Source organism: Bombina bombina, chromosome 5 (assembly GCF_027579735.1).
Source record: "Bombina bombina isolate aBomBom1 chromosome 5, aBomBom1.pri, whole genome shotgun sequence".
Taxonomy (NCBI): domain Eukaryota; kingdom Metazoa; phylum Chordata; class Amphibia; order Anura; family Bombinatoridae; genus Bombina; species Bombina bombina.
Window position 1 is genome coordinate 667,387,940 of NC_069503.1, and position 24,856 is coordinate 667,412,795.

The 24,856-nt window shown below is 37.5% G+C and overlaps 1 protein-coding gene across 1 annotated transcript in view; it reads left to right on the forward strand.

The window, feature by feature from the left end:
• Positions 1 to 24,856, forward strand: part of LOC128660672 (cadherin-6-like) — a 519,409-nt gene that overhangs the window by 219,075 nt on the left and 275,478 nt on the right. The gene's annotated exons all lie outside the window — the stretch shown is intronic.

Consider the following 24,856-nt stretch of genomic DNA (forward strand, 5'->3'; position numbering starts at 1 on the left):
CAATGGTCTACAGCACCCTGACAGTTATATTTTGATGGTGGGAGGGCATACACAATACTGCTTGGATGCTAACATCTATTTGAGTATATACATCATAGCCATGTTAAAGTCTTGTCTAGTCTTTTCGAGATTGGGAACATTGCACTTAGTGAGACATTATTTAATATTGAGACATTAGGACCTCTTTTTGTATAGAGCACCACTGTTTATTGTCCCTTTCAATGTAATGCTACTTGTACAACAGGTGGTTTGACAGGGGGAATCTTGTGTTTGAGGTTGTTGTTTATTTGTTGGGGGTTTTTTTTCGCTCCTCCTAGTGATTCTACCGCATTTAGCATGGATACATGGCAGTACTGAAATACAGTTTTTATTTCTAATTTGTTATTTAGTTCCTGTATAAGAACCTGTTGGAAAGAGCCCTAGATGACTAATGTGTATATTGAATTAAACAAGCTAGGGGTGCTCTCTACTACATAAATTAATATATGACCATCTAAAAGTAAAAAAAAACACAAAATAAATTAAAATAAATAAAATAAATAACATATAATTAATCACAAATGCATCAGATCAATCACAAATGCATAAAAAGTAATATAAAATATCGCAACTACAGTACAAGTCCAATATATGAGAGGACAGGTCAGAGATATTCTTATCTCACACAATGGTTAGTCCATAATTTCCAGATACAGGGCTGCTCTCCTTCTTGCAGATCACTCTCGATCAGGCTCTAGTCATGGATACAAAAGACAAAGGGGCGCCTCATGTGTAGATCAGAGATGTAACAAATCCCACACTGAATAGAAAGCCGAATGGATACTCACATTTAGCTGAAGCACCCTTGTGTCCTTGTGGTAGCAGGCTAATAACTCAGGGTGTATCAGCTAACCCAGGCAGCAGGTAACACTCAGGAACACCAGATGTAGTACCCCAATGAAGTACTGAATGCAGTTCGCCCCAAAGAGCAATAGGGATAAAAGTAAGGTGCTAACACTTGGCTTATGTAAAACATAAGGTTTATTAAAACTCACATAAAAACAAAAGCTTCAAGTGATAGGAGGGCATAAAAATGTAGCCCCCCCCTAATGCAATGCGTTTCTCGGCTATAAAATCACCTGTGGAAACGACGATTTTATAGCCGAGAAACGCGTTGCATTAGGGGGGGCTACATGTTTATGCCCTCCTATCACTTTTAGCTTTTGTTTTTATGTGAGTTTTAATAAACCTTGTGTTTTACATAAGCTAAGTGTTAGCACCTTACTTTTATCCCTATTGCTCTTTGGGGCGAACTGCATTCAGTACTCCATCTGGGTACTGCATCTGGTGTTCCTGAGTGTTACCGCTGCCTGGGTTAGCTGATACACCCTGATCTATTAGCCTGCTACCACAAGCACACAAGGGTGCTTCAGCTAAATGTGAGTATCCATTCGGCTTTCTATTCAGTGCGGGATTTGTTACATCTCTGATCTACACATGAGGCGCCCCTTTGTCTTTTGTATCCAGTGATTATTGACCTTTTATGTGGAAAAATCTCAATGTTCCCTGTTTTAGATATATGACATAAGCACCTGAAAACGTCCTGATAGTTTCTTTCTAGTTAACTATTTACCCTGTTATATAGATTTTAGACTGGTCTTTATTAGTAAGTACCATGTTAGTGTCTTTTATATTCAAGTTTATAAAATATTTGGTTTGTTACTATTTACAAATATTTTTGTTCTGAATAAAAAACAATCTAGGCAGGCCCATTTGTATTCATATTGGAACAATAACATGGCCTTTTCTCTTTTTAAAGGGACAGTCTAGTCAAAATTCAACTTTCATGATTCAGAAACGGCATGCAGTTTTAAACAACATTCCAGTTTACTTTTATCATCAAATCTGCTTAGTTCTCTTGGTATTATTTGTTGAAAGCTAAGCTTTGAAGGCTTATATGCAAATTCCAAAGCACTTGAAGACCACATTTGCATTTTGACAGTTTTTCACAGCGAGACAATGCTAGTTCATGTGTGCCGTATAGATAACTGTGCTCACGTCTGTGGAGTTATTTATGAGTCAGCACTGATTGGCCAAACTGCAAGTCTGTAAAAAGAACTGAGATAGCGGGGCAGTCTGTAGAGGTAAAAAGTGTATTGATATAATTGTGTTGGTTATGCAAAACTGGGGAATGGGCAAATTGTTTTTAAACAATAAATATTCTGGGGCAGACTGTCCCTTAAAGTTATTTTTTTCCAGCCAAGGTGTAATGCTGTGTAATTGATGCTGGATCATCAATATCTTTCATATACATATCAGGCCTAAGAGTGGTCTAGACTTTCTTCTTTTACAACCCCTTATCAGATAGTTGTTATATTTATGGGTCCAAAAGAGGCCCTATTTACTGTGTAGGGGCTTCTTTCTCTCTTCTTTTTCTCCTTTTTAATTTTATCATTCACTTCTTATCTTTATTAACATTATAACTAATGAAAAGTAGATACAGGTAGCCCTCAGTTTACGCCGGGGTTAGGTTCCAGAAGGAATGGTTGTAAATCGAAACTGTTATAAATTGAAACCCAGTTTATAATGTAAGTCAATGGGAAGTGAGGGAGATAGGTTCCAGGCCCCTCTCAAAATTGTCATAAATAACACCTAATACATTATTTTTAAAGCTTTGAAATTAATACTTTAAATGCTAAACAGCATTATAAACCTAATAAAATAATCACACAACACAGAATATATAATTAAACTAAGTTAAATGAACAAAAACATTTGCTAAACAGCATTATAAACCTAACAAAATAATCACACAACACAGAGTTCACTTGCATTTTTCTGCAAACAGTTCTTTCTATGCATTCCAATCTGGACTGATTTATAGATAGGAAAATCTTGTTCCTTAGAAATCTGTTCAATAGCTCAGGTCTGGTTAAACTGATTAATTTCAGCTTGCTTGGCTTTGCTGCAACACAAGCGGACAGCTCCACCTACTGGCTATTTTAATAAATGCACTGCTTCTCAATGCTTTTCAATAGCAGTCACATGACTGGAAAAAAAGGTTGTTATTCTGAAACGGTGTAAATTGAACCGTTGTAAAACGAGGGCCACCTGTAAAAATAATTATTTATCTGTAAAAAATAGGTTAATTATGATTAGTAATCTGTGCAAATCCTTTTGTTGCAATAATACTTTGTAACACCTTCTGTACAGGATGATTCTATGTAAGAGATATAAGAAGCAATATGTTTCTTATTTGTGTATTTCATTTAAAACCTCAATAAAAATTAATAATAAAAAATGTATGCTCCAATTCAGTAATATTGCATATATAGCTTGTGGCATTTAAAATATAGTATTGATAAATGTTTATAATGCATACGTTATTGATTTACATTTTATTTTGCTTAAAATATGGCATTTGTGTGTTAGTAACAAGTTCATTTATATTCATTTTCATAAATATTTTATAAAAATAATTATTGGGGTTGAAAGTGTTTCAAAATATAGACCTAAATTCTCTACATTATAATTAATGTATTTTATGTCTAATCTTGAGGAAATGTCAAAGTTAGAAAGTCCAGCGGCTTTATGAAGTCTTAAACAGAATGGTTTTACTGTAAGGGGATTATGCCAAAGAAATTTAATTGTTAAATTAAAGAAATGTCTGGTAACTGCAATTCATTGCTAATAATGGAAAATAATGCATTAGAGACTGCAAATTTAGTTTATAAAAGTGAAAAAGTGCACAAAGGTTGTTTGAGATTATAGGGATAGGTAAATAAAAATTAAATTTGCATGATTCAGACACAGCATGCAATTAACCCATTGAGTGCTAACGACGGCTCTGATCCATCACAGAGTTTCCCACTCTGGTGATGATGGCTCAGAGCCGTCGCTAGCACTCTCCCACCTTGAGGGAGATCTGGGGGCTCCAACCCACTCCTACCCCAGCGATCGGGCCTGCATAGTGACAGGCATTGCAAGGGCTTCACGTTATGCTCGGTGACATCACGTGCAATGACGTGATGACGTCACCGCGCAACTTTATTTAAAATTCACAATGTAAAGTATAGGAGCAGAGGGCATGCTGCTTAGAAGTCTGTATCTCAGGCATCTAAACAGCTACAGACCCCCAAGATCCACCGTTAGAAAGGTAATCGCCTAACCTTTCCAACAATGTAAGTCTTGGGGATCTGAAAAAATAAAAAAAAAGTTAAAAAATAAATAAATACAAAAAAAATTAAAACAGCTTAGCACCCAGGTAGGAAAGTGCTTAGCATTTAAATGGTTAAAGGGACATAATACTTATTTTCTAAATCACTTGAATGTGATGCAGCATAACTGTAAAAAACTGACAGGAAAATATCACATGAACTTCCCTATGTATAAAAGGAAGATATTTGACCTCAAAATTTCCTCAGCTCACAGGAGTAAATGCTGTGTAAACAGTTATACTTCAGCTACTGTCCAGCTGCAGGTTTTTTAAAGAAAGAGGAAGAAATGAACAGCAGCCAATCAGCATCAGCAGTGCTGAGATCATGAACTGTTCTACTGTGATCTCATGAGATTTCATAATAAACTTCCTTAAACTGAATAGGGAAATAACATAAGAAAGCATGAGGCACGCTCCCTTGCAGATCCCGGGACAGACATACTGATTGCTGCTTAAAGTCTTTTACAATGGGGTGTGAATACTTAGGACATGTTGAGGTAAAATATCTTTCTGTTTTACATAGAGATGTCCATGTGATATTTTCTAGTAAGCTTTTTACAGCTATGCTGCATCACTTTTAAGTGTTTCAGCATTTGGGCATCATGTCATTTTAATTTTTGTTTTCAAATTGACTTTGTTCTCTTGTTATAATTTGTTGAAAAATAACATCTACATATCCTACACCACTGGGAGCTAGCTGGTGATTGGTGACTTCAAACAAATGTCTTGTTATTGGTTCACCAATTTAAAAAAATCAGCACCATATGGAAGAAAAGTAAATTCGTTAATTTTGATATAGCTGAAATGGAATTGTTTGCATTTGTATGTATGCATCAGAAATTATTTACTGTATTGAACATATCTATATACAATATAAATGTATTAAGAGCATATAAAACTGTAATTTTGCTAGAAAAATAATTATTGTTTTGAAGTCCGGATAAATGCCCCTTGAAGAGCTTTTTTAATGTTTTTTTTTCTTCCTCCTACTTCATTTGCTGTGGCCCGTTAGAGACAGATATAAATGTGCTCCTGCACATATCAACCAATCATTTTCAAGTATGTAGGAGTGTCAGTGTTCTGCATTCCACAGAATGCACTACAGCTTATCTGGGGGTGTGGAAAATACTGCAATTTTCAGTTAAAGGGACATGAAACCCAAACTTTTTTCTTTTATGAGCTGGATAAAGACCACAATTTTAAACAACTTTCCAATTTACTTCTATTATCTAATTTACTTAATTCTCTTGGCATCCTTTGTTAAAAAAAGCAGCAATGCACTACTGGGAGCTAGTTAAATGCATTGGGTGAGTCAATAACATGAAGAATATATGAGCAGCCACCAATCAGCAGCTCCTGAGCCTACCTAGGTATCCTTTTCAAGAAATTATGCCAATAGAACAAAACAAATTAGATAATAGAAGAAAATAGGAAAGTTATTCAAAATCACATGCTCTTTCTGAATCATGGAAGAAAAAAATGTTTCATGTTTCTTTAACTTACAGAAAAAGGAGGCAAATAAATAATAAAGGTATGTTACAAATTTTTAAAATGATGCATAATTAAACGTTTTAACAGGAATTTAAATTGTGAATTTACTGTTCCTTTTCATAAAATATATGTTTTATTTTAATCTTTTATGACAAGTTTCAAGATAAAGTGACAATCATGCATGTCTCTTCCATCTTTTTATTTTTATGTGGTCTTTATAAACTTCATTTTGTTCATGATAGTATTCCTGTACTGTAAAAAATAATAAAGCAAAACTACTCAAGATAGTAGATACTACGATAAATAAGGAAAGTTATTAGAGACTGACATTCTATACCTAAATGGAACAACCTTACCTAGATTATGTAATTAAATTCTAAAGAATGCATTAACAAAAGTCGCAGGGAAATTGATAAGGGCATGCATTTTATATATGTGCCTATTAAACCCCCAACATTCAAATGCAGAACATTTCTTTGATCTTCACTAAGTGTTCCTTTTTTATAATTAGGCTCCATAAGAGGTATAAATAATATTGAATGCAGTTCCAATTAGAGTTAGAAAATATGGTCTTCATTTATGCTAAGGGAAAGTTGAACAAATTGTGATTTATTTTGCCTCTACTACAGAATATAGATATTTCTGGTATTTATTTAGTGCATATTTTAGAGGAAGATAGTAGTAGATTTTTCTTATATTTAGTTCTCAGATGCACTCACTTTAATAAATATCACTACCCTATGCTGTGGTGTTTTTAACCTCTAAGGGGTTAAACACACATTAGAAATACTGCTTTGAAATCACAGCGCATTAATAATCCTGGTCCTGACTCAGATGTGGAACTAGAGTTGTTGACTGGATCTGTGTCATTTTCTGCTTGGGACCAGCAGTGCTCTGCGAGTCCCTAGTGAGATTTCTACTGTGTGTTTAACCCCTTTGTGGGTTAAACACACAGTAGTATATGGTTGATAGTCTTAAAATTACAATGGATAAGAGCATGCCATTGTTTTACTATAATGACATGTTAAATGAATAAAATACTTATATCCACTGCTATCTAAACAAGTATTTGCTGTAATATCTAGTCTGATACTTTAACTTGCTCTTTGCTGCATGTGGAAGCTGGTGATTAAAGGGATATGGAAGTCCAAATTAAAATGTAATGGTTCAAGCAGAATATGTCATTTTAAGAGACAGCTCCAATTATCAAATTTACTTTGTTTTTCTGTAATCCTTTGCTAAAAAACATTCATAAGAAGGCTCAGGAGCAGCAATGCATAACTGGGAGCTAGCTGGGTATTGGTGGCTAAATACAAATATGCCTTTTGTCATTGACTCACCAGATGTGTTCAGCTAGGTACCAATAATGCATTGCTGCTCTGAAGCTGACTTTACCTATGTGTTTAAACAATACTCAAGGGTGTATTAAATTGTTTACAATTATTTTGAAAATTGATTTATCTGCTTTTGCCTGTTGAAACTGCCACTATACTGAAAATATGAATATCGCAGTATTCTCTTTTAAAAAGCCAGCAGCACAAATGCATTTCTCAGTGGGGGGAGGGAGAGATAGAGATAACCCAGCCCATTTGAAAGGGTGTTTCTGCAGTTGCTTAGAAGTACTTGCCTAAGTAAATTGCTCCATTAATATTTTCTAAATGACTTGTTAATTGGTCACTCAAAAGTAAATGTATTGTATATTGTACTTTTACGTTTATTCTATCAATTGAAAATGAACATTTCATTACCTATATATTGACATTTGTGTATAAAGAAAGATGAAATAAGGAGACCTGTGTGTATATATAGAGATAAGAATGTCCATTCTTTCTGCAGGCTCAGCCCATTTATATATGCATGTTCTTGAGAACAATGGATTGTGGTTTAAATGAGTAAAAACAGCTATTTCAAGTAATAAATAAAACTAAATAAGCAATCTACACCACATTTAATAATTTGCTGCTGGTATAACAAGTAATTGGAAACACATTAAAGGGACAGTAAATATTTTGCAATTATATGACGTGTGTTCTTTTGCTATAGAATAACATATCAGCAAAGTGTAAACATTTTTAAAACAAATAAACAATTTGTTTGCTGCAATTGTTCTTCAGTAGCCATTTCCACCCACCACTGGGGTGAGCCAATCGGCTTGAGTCTGCAGCTGACAAGGCTAGCCACGGTCATTATGTTAGTATATTGCTTTCCAAGCCAAGATATTCAGCAGGGATACTCTTGAGAGGTCTGCAGCATATTTTTTCCACTTTTGAGAATTAAAAAAGGCACAATTTTCAATGCTAAATTAAATGAGAAGTGGGCAAAAAAATTATAAAAGTATATTGCAAAGTTTACTATGCAAAACAAAACCAGTTGTTTTCCTTTAAATGGACAGTTTACCCCTAAAATGTTCTCCCCTTTAATTTGTTCCCAATAATCCATTGTATCTGTTGGAGTGTATTACATTGTTTGCACATAGCTCCTTTTACCTTTTATAAGAAATTTAAATAGCTGATTTTGCCTGTGGTATCCCTACCTATACTGAAAGTTTCTATACTTAAAGGGACAGTCTACAATATAATTGTTATTGTTTTAAAATATAGATAATCCCTTTATTACCCATTCCCCAGTTTTGCACAACCAACACAGTTAAATTAATATACGTTTTACCTCTGTGATTACCTTGTATCTAAGAATCTCCTGACAGCCCCTGGTCACATGACTGTGACTCTTTAAAATCTATTGAGTTGCATTTAGTACTGTGTTGTGCTAACTCTTAAATAACTCCCCGGGCGTGAACACAATGTTATCCATGTGGCCCACATGAACTAGCAGTCTCCTGTTGTGAAAAGCAAATACAAAAGCATGTGATTAAGAGGCTGTCAATAGAGCCTTTGAAACAGTCAGAGATTTAGAGGTTTAAATGTTTTAAAGTATATTAATCTAACAATGTTGGTTGTGCAAAGCTGGGGAATGGGTAGTAAAGGCACTATCTATCTTTTTAAACAATAACAATTTTTTGTGTAGACTGTCCCTTTAAGTAAAGGTTAAAGAAAAGCTGTGTAAACATAGCCAGCAGAAGAAAATACACTACTAATTGGAGGTAGGAGACATAAGTAATAAAATGTTTATTTACAGTTGTTTTCTGTAAGTATTAAGATTTGGTATACAAACAGAGATAAGCATTTGTGTGTGTAAAAAAAAAAAGTGATAACATAAGTAGATCTGCAAGCTCAACCCATTTTGTGTTATCCAAGAACAAGACCAGCTTTATACAAAATGTAGGGAGATGTTTACATGATTAACCCAATACTCCTCTACTGGGAAATAGAATTGCTAAATAAAACATACTGAATTTGTACTTGTCTTAGTATGCAGATGGCTAGTCTAATGTTGCAGGATCTTTATTGTTATGAACATGAACAGGGCACATGGGGATATATCCTACAAAAGACATGAAGAGAAAAAAAAAGCAGTATTTGTTTTATTATTCAACGTTTAATTATCCATAATTATTTTCTAAATATATAAACTTAGATTTAACAGTAGTAATTACAAATGCTGTTTAAAAGTGAAGCTGTAGAGATATGGCCTTCAACATCAGTTCTATTTGAATTGCTTAGAATAATAGTTAACAAAATCATTAGCATACTGTGTGCTTTTATTAGTCTTTTCATAGTGCTTACACCTACTATATTTCTCTTGACTGGCCCTACTTTTCATTCAGTAAAAGTGATTCATCTCCAGGAAATATAATTCTCTTCTAAGAGAAGGCTATCAAAGCTATCCTCGATAAAATTCTAAAGTTCCTCTTAAGTTTCTCTTAAATATGAAAAAGGCAAGAATATTTCTAGTTCAAATGTTTGCTTAATAGAACTTCAAAAATGAATAAGGACATAAAGCTGCAATAATTAAATACTCTAAAGCTGCAAAAATTAAATACTTTTAAGCTGCAATAATTAAATACTCTGGGCTGGACAAACCCACTGGCTCCTATAATTCTACCCATGGCTCCTAACTTTTGGGCTATTCTACATATATCTATATACAAATACCACTTCCTGGCTCCTAAAAAATTCATACTGGCTCTTAATTTTTAAATAGATTTGTCTAGCACTTCTCTAATAATTTTTTATTTTTGTACTAATGCTTGTCTATACCTGTGCAAGAGTTAAACACATTAGTTTCAGTCAATCTTTCTGACATCAGCTCCTGATAACATGGTTTTGACCCATATGGGAAGTATGTTTTCTCTTACAAGGTGTATCCAGTCCACGGATTCATCCTTACTTGTGGAATATTCTCATTCCCTACAGGAAGTGGCAAAGAGAGCACACAGCAGAGCTGTCCATATAGCTCCCCCTCAGGCTCTGCCCCCCCCCCCAGTCATTCTCTTTGCCGCTCTAACAAGTAGCATCTCCACGGGAGGGTAAAGTGAATGTGGTGTTAGATTTGTTGTTTTTATTTCTTCAATCAAGAGTTTGTTATTTTTAAAATAGTGCCGGTTTGTACTATTTACTCTGTGGCAGAAAGTGATGAAGATTTCTGCTGAGAGGAAAACGATTTTAGCATGTTATAACTAAAATCCATTGCTGTTCCCACACAGGACTGGGGAGTACCAGAAAACTTCAGTTGGGGGGAACAGTTTGCAGGCTTAACTGCTATAAGGTATGTTCAGTCATTTTTTTCTAGTCAAGACTTAGTAATGCTAGAAGACTGACAAGAATCCCCATGTGGGGAAGGTAAGCCATATTCGGAGACTTAGTATAGAAGGAAGGCTTATTTAAATGGGCTCAAAACACTGGTGGACACTGTTATTTTATAACAAAAATCTGATCTTTTTACAAGTTTTTATTACATTTGGAACGTTTTATGGGGTTTATTCCACATGGCATATATTTAGACACCTATTTAGGCTTGTGAAGGGCCCACAACTCCAGAGTGGAGAGGGAGGGGGCCTAAATTTCGCTCCTCAATTGCGCAGTTGTTATTGCAGACAGCTTCATGCAGCTTCACGTGGAGGGTCCAAAGATTACTTGAGGACTTCATAGAGGATTGCTAACCGGTTTGCTAACCGGTTGCCAGCTTTACTTTGCTCCGGTTTGGCCATTAAGGGGTTAATTGACTTGAAATTCACTGTGCAATCATTTCAAAGCATTAGGATCATATGGTGAAAATTTCATAAAGATTGGGTTATTTTTTGAGATTTAGTAAAAAAGTGTGCGCTTTTTATTATTTAAAGGCACAGTACTGTTTTTTCTAAAATTGTATTTTTCTGTATTTGAGTGCTCTCTAAGTCTGTTTAACATGTCAGAGCCTTCAGATAGACATTGTTCTATGTGTTTAATAGCCATGGCGGAACCCCCTTTACATTTGTGTTTAAAGTGTGCTAAGGTATCTAAGCATTTTAAAGACCATGCAGTGACACTTAAAAATGTTGCACAAGATGATTCTTTAACGGAAGGTAATGAGGATAGTCCACCTTCCTCTCCCCATGTGTCGACACCAGTTATGCCCGCGCAAGCGATGCCTAGTACCTCTAGCGCATTGGCCCCTATTACATTACAACAATTAGCAGCAGTCATGGATAATTCCCTTGCGGCTTTTCTATCCAAACTGCCAGTTTTTCCTAAAAAGCGTGATAGCTCAGTTTTAAGAACAGACAGAACAAGGACTGGGCTTTTACTCAAACCTGTTTGTAGTTCCCAAAAAGGAAGGAACTTTCAGGCCAATCTTGGATCTAAAAATTCTAAACAAATTCCTCAGAGTTCCATCATTCAAAATGGAAACCATTCGGACAATTTTGCCGATGATCCAGGAAGGTCAATATATGACTACCGTGGATCTAAAGGATGCGTACCTACATATTCCTATCCACAAAGATCACCATCAGTTCCTAAGGTTCGCCTTTCTGGACATGCATTACCAGTTTGTGGCCCTTCCTTTCGGGTTGGCCACTGCTCCCAGAATTTTTACAAAGGTGCTAGGGTCCCTCCTAGCGGTACTAAGACCGCGGGGCATTGCAGTAGCACCTTACCTAGAGGACATCTTAATACAGGCGTCGTCTTTTCACAGAGCCAAGGCTCATATGGACATTGTTCTGGCCTTTCTAAGGTCTCACGGGTGGAAGGTGAACATCGAAAAAAGTTCTCTGTCCCCGCTCACAAGGGTTCCCTTCCTGGGAACACTAATAGACTTGGTAGAAATGAAAATATTTCTGACGGAGGTCAGGAAGTTAAAGCTTTTAACTACTTGCCGAGTTCTTCATTCCATTCCTCGGCCTTCTGTAGCTCAGTGCATGGAGGTAATCGGATTAATGGTTGCGGCAATGGACGTGGTCCCTTTTGCCCGAATTCATCTCAGACCACTGCAACTGTGCATGCTCAAACAGTGGAATGGGGATTATGCAGATTTGTCTCCTCAAATCCAACTGGACCAGAAAACCAGAGATTCTCTTCTCTGGTGGTTGTCTCAGGATCACCTGTCTCAGGGAATGTGCTTCCGCAGACCGGAGTGGATCATTGTAACGACCGATGCAAGTCTGTTAGGCTGGGGGGCGGTCTGGGGCTCCCTGAAAGCTCAGGGCCTATGGTCTCAGGAAGAGTCTCTTCTCCCGATAAACATTTTGGAACTGAGAGCGATATTCAACACGCTCCAGGCATGGCCTCAGCTAGCGGCGGCCAAATTCATCAGATTTCAGTCGGACAACATCACGACTGTTGCGTACATCAATCATCAGGGAGGAAAAAAGAGCTCCCTAGCGATGAAGGAAGTTACCAAGATCATCAAATGGGCGGAGGATCACTCCTGCCACCTATCTGCAATTCACATCCCAGGAGTAGACAACTGGGAGGCGGATTTTCAAAGTCGTCAGACTTTTCACCCGGGGGAGTGGGAACTCCACCCGGAGGTTTTTGCTCAGCTGACCCAGCTATGGGGCATTCCAGATTTAGATCTGATGGCGTCCCGTCAGAACACCAAACTTCCTCTTTATGGATCCAGGTCCAGGGACCCCACGGCGGCACTGATAGATGCTCTAGTAGCGCCTTGGTCCTTCAATCTGGCTTATGTCTTTCCACCGTTTCCCCTTCTCCCTCGGCTGGTAGCCAGAATCAAACAGGAGAAGGCTTCAGTAATTCTGATAGCGCCTGCATGGCCACGCAGGACTTGGTATGCAGACCTAGTGGACATGTCATCTGTTCCACCTTGGACACTGCCATTGAGGCAGGATCTTCTAATTCAGGGTCCATTCAAGCATCCAAATCTAGTTTCTCTGCAACTGACTGCTTGGAGATTGAACGCTTAATTCTATCTAAGCATGGGTTCTCTGAATCGGTTATAGATACTCTGATCCAGGCTAGAAAGCCTGTCACCCGAAGATTTACCATAAGATATGGTGGAAATATCTTTGTTGGTTTGAATCCAAGGGTTACTCGTGGAGTAAGATTAGGATTCCCAGGATATTGTCTTTTCTCCAAGAAGGATTAGAGAAAGGTTTGTCAGCTAGTTCCTTAAAGGGACAGATATCTGCTCTGTCTATCTGGCAGAAGTACCTGACTATCAAGCGTTTGCACAGGCTTTAGTCAGAATTAAGCCTGTCTATAAACCTGTGGCTCCTCCATGGAGTCTTAATTTAGTTCTTTCAGTTCTTCAAGGGGTTCCGTTTGAACCTTTACATTCCATAGATATTAAGTTATTATCAGGTTTTGTTTTTGGTAGATATTTCTTCTGCTCGAAGAGTTTCAGAATTGTCTGCTTTGCAGTGTAATTCACCCTATCTGGTGTTCCATGCAGATAAGGTTGTTTTGCGTACCAAACCTGGTCTTCTTCCGAAAGTTGTTTCTAATAAGAATATTAACCAGGAAATCACTGTTCCTTCTCTGTGTCCTAATCCAGTTTCTAAGAAGGAACGACTATTACACAATCTTGATGTGGTTCGTGCTTTAAAATTCTATTTAAAAGCAACTAAAGATTTCAGATAAACATCATCCTTGTTTGTTGTCTATTCTGGTAAGAGGAGAGGTCAGAAAGCGACTGCTACCTCTCTTTCCTTCTGGCTGAAAAGCATCATCCGATTGGCTTATGAGACTGCTGGACAGCAGCCTCCTGAACGAATTACAGCTCATTCCACCAGAGCTGTGGCTTCCACATGGGCTTTCAAGAATGAGGCTTCTGTTGAACAGATTTGTAAGGCAGTGACTTGGTCTTCACTGCATACTTTTGCCAAATTTTACAAATTCGATACTTTTGCTTCTTCGGAGGCTATTTTTGGGAAATAGGTTTTGCAAGCAGTGGTGCCTTCCGTTTAGGTTACCTGACTTGTTCCCTCCCTTCATCCGTGTCCTAAAGCTTTGGTATTGGTATCCCACACGTAAGGATGAATCCGTGGACTGGATACACCTTGTAAGAGAAAACAGAATTTATGCTTACCTGATAAATTACTTTCTCTTACAGTGTATCCAGTCCATGGCCCGCCCTGGCATTTAAGTCAGGATAAAAAAATTTTCGTTTAAAACTACAGTCACCACTGCACCCTATGGTTTCTCCTTTTTCTCCTAACCATTGGTCGAATGACTGGGGGGGCGGAGCCTGAGGGGGAGCTATATGGACAGCTCTGCTGTGTGCTCTCTTTGCCACTTCCTGTAGGGAATGAGAATATCCCACAAGTAAGGATGAATCCGTGGACTGGATACACCGTAAGAGAAAGTAATTTATCAGGTAAGCATAAATTCTGTTTTTCGAGTGACTACAGCCGTGCATGAGTATTCAATAGAAAACTGAACTATACAATAACCTCACATCTTAAGGTTACATTATAGTTCCTGATAACTAGTAAAAAATATGAATAAAATTCGTACATATGCATGATGAGTATACTGTATATGTTAGCGCTATGATTATATTGACACTTTTAATATTTTAAAAGTATTGGGAATTTTTTGTAATATTTTTCTGATCTCTGGTTAATTTTCGGAGCGAGCTTGCGGTAGCAATAACCAGTCACTTGTAATCTAGCCCTTTATGAATATTAGAAGTCCTTACATTTATATTAATATGGTTAGTTTAACTGTATAAAATGTATAAAATGCAAGAAAGCAATAGCTGAATTTGAAGTTGAAAAACACAACTGTCTTCAAAATGATTTCTCAGGAGAATAATATAAAACAAATGAAGGAGATTTAAGGATGATTCTTTGTACAACAGTACAACAGTAACACCTTGACTATTATATATATATATATATATATATATATACAGTATATATATATATATATATATATAGATAGAGAGAGAGTGTGAGAGACATACACACACACACATATGTATGAAGGCCAAAACGATCACTTTAAACATAAAGCTGAAACTTAACGCAATATTGGCTATTACAGGACGAGCCGGCTCTGTGAAACTGATGCTGGATACTGGTTTCTTTTGTCATCGCCGCTCTCACATCAAGAAGGATATCAGAAACTTACCAGTGGGAGTTAGCTGGCCGACTCTATAACAGTCCAGAAGGCGGTTGTGACACTTCTCAAGTGTCTTATATCTTGTAAGTACGGTCTTACTTGTTTTATTGGCGTGTTCTATACATCTGATTGTGCACTATGGTGGCGCCTTCTTTTTTATTATTCACTTCAGGCCGAAACGATCGTCTGGGGTTGCTGTGTTCCTTGTTCAGAGAGGAATTGCCTGGTATTCCGGCGCTGGACTGATCGTAATAGGCAGGATCAGACTGATATACTACAGGAAATTTCTTCTCTGTCAAAAGCATTACTGGGCTAAAAAGCTGCACCCAGGTGGTAAATCGCCTTAGAACAGGCTAACAATGGTATTGAGCCAGTTGTTCGTTCCTGTGAGTGCACTTCTCTCTGTATGTATTTAGTCTCCCTATTGGAAAAAAGGGGCAACCAGACGTGGAATCCTTGCTCAGTGTGCTTAGAGGAATATAGCTACACCTCACTGACGAGGCCCAATGATGGCCAAAACGATCGCCTGGGGTTGCTGTGTTCCTTGTTCAGAGAGGAATTGCCTGGTATTTTGGCGCTGGACTGACTGTAATAGGCGGGATCAGACTGACAGGAAATTTCTTCTTTGTGAAAAGCATTACTGGGCTAAAAAGCTGCACTCAGGTGGTAAATCGCCATAGAACAGGCTAACAATGATATTGAGCCAGTTCGTTCCTGTGAGTGCACTTCTCTCTGTATGTATATACATAGAGAGAGAGAGAAAGAGAGAGAGTGAGAGAGACATACACACACACACACATATGTGTGTATATATATATATATTCCAGAAGCATAAGGTACATCCAGGAGTGTTTGAGTAAATTATAATAGCAAGAAAATATACACAATCTCTGCTCTTTCCTAATAAAGTTAAGTTTGATGTCTGAAGATGGGGGAAACACTCTCCCCCAAATGTCATGGTTAATAGAAGGTGAGTGCTGGATGGGTATATTGTCTTGCTTTCTATATTAGCCCAAATTAATAGCATTCTTCTCATCCCCTTCAGCCTACACCAGAAGTTATTGCACAGGTATCAGATTTCAATATCGATAAATACTCTATGTAGTAGCATTTTAATAGGTCTCTGGTACCCCAGAACACCGACACTGCAGAGACCCAGTAAAACTCAACACCTTCTTTCTGAAGTTGGTACAGCCACTCCAGTTGGATGAGGTAACTCTTAAAGGGACATTATACACTCGTTTTTTCTTTGCATAAATGTTTTGTAGATAATCTAGTTATATAGCCCATAAAGTTTTTTGTTTTTTTTAATGGAAAGTTTTGCTTATTTTTAAATAACCGTGCTCTGATTTTCAGACTCCTAACCAAGCCCCAAAGTTTTAGGAGAATACCGATGTATACCTACTCCAGCTTGCTTCTGTTTGTGTAAAGGGTCTTTTCATATGCAAAGGAAGGGGAAGGGGGGGGGTCTGATATTTCCCACTTGCAGTGGGTGTTCCAGTAACCTTTTAAACAGAGCTAAACTGGAAGCTTCTAAGTACGTTTTTAAATGGTTTCATACTGGATTTTTATATCAGTATCTGTGCATATACATAAAAATTGGTGTATACTGTCCCTTTAAGGGGATTGATCTCAGTGTTTTGAATCTCACTGTACAAAAGTGGCTACAGCAGTGAAAAAGTAAAGAGCTGTACTTAAAATGCAGGCTTGGAAGAGGTGAAGTTCTAATAAAAGTACCTCACCACTTTCTTTCCATGGGGCAATACCAGTTTACTTGGCAACACTTAAATGACCCTCTAGCAACTGGAGAAAAATGTTTACACTATGTAGCAGCTGCACACCACAATGCATCAAAAAAGTACAAAGCATAGTGCCTAGTCAGGACAATATATTCAAATTTCCCAATGTTTAAATACTACAACTCGGGATGAATTTTGGAATTCTGACATTCAAATTGTACAATTGTTCCCTTTGACTATTTGAAATGTTTCTATATTCCAGTTGTTCACATAATATTAAATGCAGAATAAGAAAGTTACGGCTAGATTTAGAGTTCGGCGGTAGATGGGCTGTTAACGCCACGCGTGTTTTATGTCTAACGCACGTCATTGTTTGACTCCGGTATTTAGAGTTAATATAAGACCATCTAACGATGCTCCTAACGCGTGTATGTCACACGCGTAATCCTGCCCGCGTTAGACAGTCTCCCATAGAGATCAATGGGAAAGGCAAAAAATAGCTTTTTTTACCTAACACTCGATCTCGCGAGAATACGCACAGCTCGGTCATATGACGCATACCACATCATGCACAACAATAACACGCCGCAAATGTCACAACATCAATCAATCAACAAAGCACACAAGCATTACACATTCACAAGCGGGGGAAGTTTTAATACTATTTATACGGGGAATACGCATATACTTTAAGATGCGGAAAATCGCACAATAACAACAAGGAATAAAAAATATATACATACACTAAAAAAAAAATCGCATTCAATATCATTATATATTATGAAAAACATACATATACAACACTTCACGAAGAACACACCATCGCAAATTCACATTTAAAAAGAATACTATTGGACAATGTTAGAGAAAACGACCACTATGACATCATCGCATTCTACACATTCCACAAATACCAACTCAAAATGAGCATGCGCAAATTAACACACCTAATACACATTGCAATAATATTAATTGCTAATAAAGCACACCTGAACACTAATTACAATGGAAATTGGGACATCATTAAACATTTACACAGGGTATATAAGCACCACACAAGCAGGGCTTCTTTGACTGTGTTGCTGGTGGGTCTTTGGAGATTTAAGAATAGAGATTTTGCGAATTTTTGAGAGTGTGTTAGCGTGAGATAGTCAGTTGGTAGTGTTAGCGTGAGAGAGTCAGTTGGTAGTGTTAGCGTGAGATAGTCAGTTGGTAGTGTTAGCGTGAGAGAGTGAGTGAGTTAGTGGGAGTTAGCGGGAGTGGGAGAGAGTCTGTTAGTGGGAGCGTGAGTGAGTTAGTGGGAGTTATTAGTGATAGTTGTTAGTGTGAGCGTCAGTTAGTGGTAGTTAGTGAGCGTTAGTGGGAGTGTTTGTTATTGAGAATTAGAAGTAGTGTTAGTTAGCGAGCGAGTGATTTATCTGTACACTTAACACATTTACACGCAAACACATTCAATACATACATACACTTATCAATAACACTACATACACTCCATACCCCCTACCCCCTCATACTACACTCCATACCCCATTCCTTGTAGTCCCATTCCCTTTCATCCCATTTACTCTTATCCCATACCCCATACCCATCCCATACCCATCCCCTAGTTACATTTAGTTTACATATCCTCCTTTTAGTCTTATTCTTTTCGTTTATTTAAATACTCCTTACCCTCTTTTTTTTTTACATCCCTCACACTTTAAGCACCTTTTTTGTCTTTTTAGTTCTTTATTTTGACCCCCTTTCATTTCATCACACTCACTTTTTTTTGATTATTTGGGGTTTAGTTTAGGGAGGAGATGGAGGCCAGGCAGGGGACAGGTAGAGGGGGGAGTAGAGGGAGGGGGAGAGGAACAGGGCAGGAAGGGGGGCAGGAAGGGGGGCAGGAAGCGGGGGTGGAAGCGGTGGGTGGACCCAGCCACTTGGTTCAAGATGACCAAGTGGCTGGGCCCAGTGGCGGTCAGAGTAGGGCTTCACAGTCCGGGAAACAGAGGGCATCGTCACAGGGGAAGGCCAAGGCGACTAGGGAGGCGAGGTTTACGATGGAGGAGAAGGAGGCCCTCGTAGAGGCCTATATGGCCAGGTATAGGATGCTGCAGCACCAGAAGACTACCCCGACTGACAGGAGGAGGCTCTGGAACGAGATTCGGAATGCAGTCAATGCAGTGGGTGGCCGGAACCGGGATATGGATTCCATCAAACATCGGTACCGGGACTGTAAACTTGAACTTAAAAAAAAGTTAAGCCTGGAGGCCCGACATGCTGCAGGGACCGGTGGCGGCCCTGCCCTTGAAATGGAGTACTGCAGATGGGAGGAAATGTTGCGGCCCAGCATCTCCGAGGTGGAAGTAGTCGGTATCGGAGGAATCGATACCGGGAACCTGCCACTCTCATCTGACGGTAAGCTCATTGAACAATAATTTCACATACGAATGTATTTCAATGGACACTATACGCAAACATTTACTTTCATGATTGAGGTAGCGAATACAATTTGACAAAACATTCAAATGTACTTATATTACATAATTTGAATCATTCTTGAGATATATTTTAATGAAGAAATAGCCATGCACACGGTGAAACAATCACAGGAGGCAGCTATATTCAGCTAACAATCAGAATCTTATAAACATATTTAGATATGCTTTTCATCAAAGAATATCCAGAGAATGAAGCTAATTAGATAACAAAAGTACATTCGAAAGTTTATACTAAATGTATGCTTATAAATCATGAAAGATAAAACATTGGGTTTCATGTGTTAAGGATCAGATTAATGCTATTACGCTGTTTACACGCATTCTATTACTTAGCGGTTACATCAGTATCTAGGCTATAGGTTAGGTGTGCATTTAAACAGACTGAAAACAAACGCAAAAACATTCACATTGACCAGATATCACAAACACTGTTTAGAAAAAGCGGAAATAGAATTGATTGTTTGTTAGATTTCAAAGTGGATTAATGATTCTGCATTTGTAATTGTATCGTAAGCTAAGTCATTTAAAACTTTATTTGCAAATATGCTAATATATACATTTCTTTTTTTCTTTTTTTTTTAATATACAGAGTCTGGGGACGAGGCAGCACAGCCTCCTGCATCTCCCCGGGATGAGAGTGGTGGTGAGGAATTCCCACTTCGGAGGGAAGAGGCCCCCCGTGACGAACAGCGCACGGGAGATGATCAAGAGGCCCCGGAAGCACAGGAGGATCCCGCTGAACCCGCGGAACCCGAGGTCCCTCAAAGACCCGCACTCCGCCGTGCACGGGCACCCCGCCGTGCACGGGTTCAACAGGCACAACAAGAAGAAATAGCGGAGGTGCGGGTTCTACTGGAGTACATAGACCAGATGCGTACCTCCCGGATAGAAAACATAGAAGGACGGCGCAGAATACTTGATGGGCAGAATCAAATAATTCAAGGCCAAACTGAAATAATCAGTATACTGAATACAATACAAGAAGGACAAACAAGAATGTTCAATCTTCATCAGGAAATGTTCACATTTTTCCGGGAGGCGCATGCTGGTCTACCTCCTGTTGCTGGGCCTCTTGTTGCTGGGCCTCTTGCTGCTGGGCCATCTCCTCCTGCCGGCCCATCTCATCATCCTCCTCCTCAGCCATCTACTCCTCCTCCTCCTCAGCCATCTACTCCTCCTCCTCCTCAGCCATCTTCTCCTCCTCATCCATCTTCTCCTCCTCCTCCTCAGCCATCTACTCCTCACCTTGGTCGTCCCAGTACTCTTCCTTCCACTCCTCCCACAACAGCTCCAAGGAGGACTCTTCGGAGTCGGCAGTTGCCTCTCCCAGAGCCTCAGCCCCGTGGGAAGAGGGGAAGGAAGAGGAAGTAAGTATTTTTTTCCATCTTAAATTATTTTTTTTGGGTAATGGATAGGTATGTGATGATGTGGTTTTCATACACTTGTGGACCACACTCTGTATATAATCGACTTCTATGGGACCGGGTCCATGGAGGAAGATTCTTTGCAGAGTGTGGGTTATAAGTGTGTGAAAACCACATCATCACATACCTATCCTTGTTCATGATATTGATTGGTTTCTGTGATGTGATGTCCAAACTGTTTCCCGAATCGCTAACTAAATTACCATAACAATTATCCATGATGGCATATTACTGTTTGAATGCCAATAACACAGCTTAAAGGGACAGTCAGAAAATTATTGATTACAAAGAAAACACTGTATTACGCATTATAAAGTTTGAAACAACAAAACATGGAGAAATACATGTGTGACTTATGTGCTTACCCTTGTATCTATGACTATGAAAAATGACCACTTATTTGTTGTTCTGACATAACAACATTTTAGATATCAATGATCAATACATGGTCAATAATATGCTGTATGAGCACAAGGTTTTACATATACAAATGCTATCCAAATGCCCTCTAGTGCTCAAATTGTATAATGATTACAAGCACTCTTCAAGATTTAAGAAATGAGCACACCAACCTCATAGGTTTAGATAGCAAATTTAAATAAACCCAGACAAATGTTCAATTGTTGAGAAACATTTGATATCCTTGTTATTACAGAATTTACTTTTCGAATAATGTAAAAAAAAATTTTTTCGAAACTGTCCCTTTAACAACATTACATATGCTAACACATTTTAAGCTTGTTGCTATATATACATGTACTTTTTACAAAAAAAAATTTGAAAATCACATTTATATTGACGTGTTAAATAAAGTCTATTTTCTTTAAGAGACATTATTGTGTTAATATTTTATTGTAACTATTTTTATTTTAACAATGAATATGGTTTAAATTCCTTTTAGGAGTGGGGGGGTGAAATATGCTAACAAAAATATATTTGAAGATTAAACTATGTGGATCTCATACATGATACAAAAAAACAACATTTGCATTCAAGGGACAGTATCCTATATTTTTTACATAACTGTATGTAATAGACACTACTACAAACAACAAGATTAACATATACTGATAGCAATATTAAAAAGCTTCAAACACTTGCAAATAAAATAGGGTTAGCTATATTTTAAATATAGATGAACCACCATTACAACCGTAAAACACAATACCCCATCATTAACATATGAAAAGAACCTTTACACAAACTGGACAAAGCTGGAGATGGTACTCACATGAAACTCATTGGCTTTGCGAGGAGTAAGAAAATAACTTACATTTTCTTACAACACAAGACAAAATAAACCTATTTGTTAAACAATGGACTATCTAACTATAGACAAAATCAAATATTTTTATTTATAATGTGAGTGTCTAATGAACCTTTCATAAAATATACAACGAAATTACATTTAGAAGAAGTCGGCATCATATATTTAGCATATGATAAATGCATATTGATTACTTTATTCAAACACAATAGCGCATATTTATTAATTAGATATGTTCAACATTAAACACAACATTAATTTTTAAGAAAAAGGAACATTGTTGACAAACATATTAAACATGGACTGTAGAGATTTGCACTTGCCTAGAAATATCCTATGCATGAAAACATTTTGCTTTCGTTCGTTGATTCAACCAGACATCCAGCAAAAGAGAATGTGTTGGTCTTTATCAGCTACGGGTCAACAATGTAACATGATGCAAATAATACATATTCGCAAGCTTTTTAAAATTGCATGCAGTCACAAACGTTTTTAACGTGCACAAATATTGCGGGACTACGCAATCCAATCACACGTTTTTTTAACTTTACATGTGCCGTCTTAACATGGCGCTTCCTTGATCACGTAAGAACGCCATCCAATGAAAGGCACATTATTGATCACGTAAGAACGCCCCAAAAAAAAAGGCGCATCCTTGATCGCGTCAAAACGCAATCCAATAAAAGGCATATTCCTGATCACGTAAGAACGTCAGTCAATACAAGGAATCATTGGACAGCCTGGCAGGTGACGTCTTAAGCAAAATGGCGCATCCGAGATCGCTGAAAAACCGCAGACAATACAAGGACTCAGTGACATCTTGGCATATCATTAAGAAACGTATTTATATTTTATGAACTAGTATGTGTGTAGATTGCTATCTAGGAATGTCACCAAATCATGAATCATCTTTTCGGACTTGACTGTCCCTTGAACTATAGCTATGGTGTATATCTTTAACATTTAAAAGATACACATGAGAAATACATATGCCATTGATGTTTTAAGATATGTTTGGATTGTTGTTGAATAACAATAGTTATACATGTATTGATTAAACGTGTCATTTATTCAAGTTTAATTATGGTCAGCCTACCTATAGCCATATATGGGAGGAGATGTATTTTGTTAACATATTAGTTAACTAATATTCATCATCTACATTATTTGTATTACACACAGAGATTGATTTGGTTACACTTTGACAATAATATAGATTTGAAAATGAAATACAGGTGCTGTCAACATTACAATAAGATTGTTTATTAATAAAATTATATGTCCTTGTTCTTGTAAAAAGGACAAAAACGCTTTACAAATGGAAATACATTCATTTACAATAGTGATCAACATCACTTAAAGGGACATTATTTTGTTTTTAAAAAGAGCATACACATAGTCAATACTATTTAAATAAAATGAACACTTTACAGGGATTAGATCATTGTATCAATACTCAGATCATTTTGTAAAGGTGCATCAATTCATGCAGAGTTTATAAATACACACATGGATATGAACATTTAAATATACATATATACACAAATACAAAAATATATATACATATATAAAGAAATTACTCTGCTAATCATAATCAGGCAATGATAGAGCTAAGAGAAAATAATATAAACACAAATAATAAGATTACATTGGAGATGTTAATCTTAAAGTCATTTACTATTGTCTTACATATATGATTTCATTATAACAAATAGATTTGTTAGGTCCCTTTAAGGATAAACAACATAAACTAGAGCTTGCAAAAAATAACAGGAAGAATGAGGACAAAGATTTGTGAAATAAAATTTATTTTATTAGTATGTAAGAAAACATACACAACGTTTATAAATAATCTTTTAAAAATAAGGAATATATGAGCCATATGACAAGGTAACACAGTGCATCACAGTCCATGAAGAGAGTTGCCAAGGGCCAGCATAGCCCCATTGGAGACACATGGCAAGGTAACACAGTGCATCACAGTCCATGAAGAGAGTTGCCAAGGGCCAGCATAGCCCCATTGGAGACACATGACAAGGTAACACAGTGCATCACAGTCCATGAAGAGAGTTGCCAAGGGCCAGCATAGCCTCATTGGAGACACATGACAAGGTAACACAGTGCATCACAGTCCATGAAGAGAGTTGCCAAGGGCCAGCATAGCCTCATTGGAGACACATGACAAGGTAAAAGAGTGCAACAGGCACAACAAAAAACTGATAAAAAGGCCAAAGGGCAACAATATAAATACAAATTCAACATGTGGACGGAGGATTATTATCTGCCACCATGGAGCATATCCAGATCCTCCACTTACTGGTCATCCTCTTCATTGTCCTGTGCATGTCCAGCTCCAGATTCAGGCCTTGAACGTAATTGCATAATTTCACGCAGAGTCAAGTCCTGAACCCGGAGCTGGGCCTGCATGGTGTCGTTCATCCCTCTCAGGACAGCTGCGTTCCTCAACACGGCCTGCTCTACTCTTGCTATCCCTTCTAGCATGAGCCATGCTGAGTCACAGCCTAAAATAAAATAAAAATTAATATTAAGGATAATTACACAACAGAATAAAAGATTTTAATACATACATTGTCATCATAAAGACAAATAATTATTTACATCAATTATTTTTCATATATTCTTTACACATGAATTAGGTTATTCAGACAGACAGAAATCATTAAAGGCTCATGTTACTCAAACATGTTGAACCCTTTAATTGGTTTTAGATGATCCACTTATACAGCTTGAGTGTATCAAATCTTGTTAAAGGATTTACATTGTACTTACATC